Consider the following 1,901-nt stretch of genomic DNA (forward strand, 5'->3'; position numbering starts at 1 on the left):
CGACTCCTGATGAAGATAGTCTAAAGGTAGGAAGGGGGTAAAAAGTACAACGTAGTAATTAAGTCAAGATTCTAAAGCATTGAGATACGGACCACCATACTATCTGTATGCCATGTAATAGTCAAATCCTCAACAACTCCTACTATTAAATAATTAAATCTATAGGACTTTTAGCATCATCGTTTCCCCATAAATCTTATGGCAAATTGCATGGTTTTGATAAGGGAACAAACTGTTTATGCGATTACAATTGTTCTGATTCGTGTCTGGGCCGAGATCATATTTATTCGTGTAATCACAGATACAATACATATGTACAAAGTGCTCCAACATTTTTTTTTGTGGTGAAAAACAGCGCTCCACCACTTGTAATGACAACTTTAAAGATATATATATGTCCTCTAAGAAATATAATTGACACTGCATGGTTCATTTTTTCCACTTATTCTCATTTTTTTTTTCATCAAAAAAAAATATAGTATCCATTAGATAGTAGTTGGGTATGTGGTTAAAAAAGAAGTCCCTAAATTACAATACTTATATCGGGTAATAGAACCTGATGAAGTTTTAGATTACAATAGCTTGATTGAAAAGGAAAAAATGTGAAGAAACTTTCTGCTACTTTTTGTATTTTCGACATAGATGGTTGGTTAAAAAACTATCTATTCTTGTATTACTGTCAAAAAGTGGAGCAATAATACATTGATCCAAAATGAAAATACCATTTTGNTGGAAACACAGTGCCACTCTTCTAGAATTGAGATCCTCTACTCATGCATAGTATTTCCTAATACTTGCTAATGCATCTTCACCTTTCATTTTGTGGACCCCACCTTTCACTTTGTACTTGTCCACAAAATAAAAGGTGGAGATGCATTAGCAAATATTAGGAGGTACTATGCATGAGTAGAGGATCTCAATTCACTCTTCTAACCTCTGACATCGTTCACCTCCAAGATGAGTAGTAATTGCTGCCTCAAAGAATGTGCAATATTGTGGGTCCGTTGCTTTTGATGGATGTACAGCTAAGATTAACTTGCACAGCAAGAATACTACACAGAGCCCTTCCACAATTTGCAGTCGGATGTATGAGCAATGGCTTAGGTAGCAAGTCTATGTTAATTAACTTCGTAATCTTAATTTGTTATAACAGATATAGGTACGGGCCCCACACTCCCATCCTTTTCTTCTATATAAACCCTAGCCACCACCCCCCACAATCCACAACCTAAACCAAAACCAAAATCATAATAATGGAAGAAGCCTCAAGTTCTCTCTGCAAGCTCTTTGGCTCATGGGCTAGCTCCTACACTCACAGGGTCCAACTCGCCCTAAAGCTCAAAGGCCTTGAGTTTGAATACATTGAGGAGGACTTGGCCAACAAGAGTCCCTCCCTCCTCCTCCACAACCCCATTTACAAAAAAGTGCCCGTCCTCCTCCATCGAGACGTCACCATTGTTGAATCCCTCATCATCCTTCAGTACATCGATGAAGCATGGCCCTCGGTTAGCCCTCTCATGCCGGTGGATCCCTATGAGAAGGCCTTAGCTCGCTTTTGGTCTCATTTTGCTGATGACAAGGTATTAGTTAATCATAACCGTCTACTGAATAATCTCCTTTTTTGTCCTGATCGATCAGTGCGGAAAGCGCATGGATCGATTGTTAACTAAATAATAGTAAGATCAATCAATCATTTTCATTCATGCGTGCAGCTCGGGCCAGCAGTAGGGGCGGTGTTCGCGTCAACCGGAGAGGCTCAAAAGTCTGCGGTCGAGCAAGTACATGAGAACCTAAGACTGATCGAAAACGAGCTCGAAGGCGGCGCTTTCAAAGGCAGAAAGTTCTTCGGCGGCGACAAGATCGGGCTTCTGGACATCGTGCTCGGCTGTGGGTCCTACTGG

The 1,901-nt window shown here is 40.3% G+C and overlaps 1 pseudogene; it reads left to right on the forward strand.

Moving 5' to 3' along the window:
• Positions 1,209 to 1,901, forward strand: part of LOC109849920 — a 1,436-nt pseudogene continuing 743 nt past the window's right edge.

The sequence above is a fragment of the Asparagus officinalis genome, chromosome 7, assembly GCF_001876935.1.
Source record: "Asparagus officinalis chromosome 7, Aspof.V1, whole genome shotgun sequence".
Taxonomy (NCBI): domain Eukaryota; kingdom Viridiplantae; phylum Streptophyta; class Magnoliopsida; order Asparagales; family Asparagaceae; genus Asparagus; species Asparagus officinalis.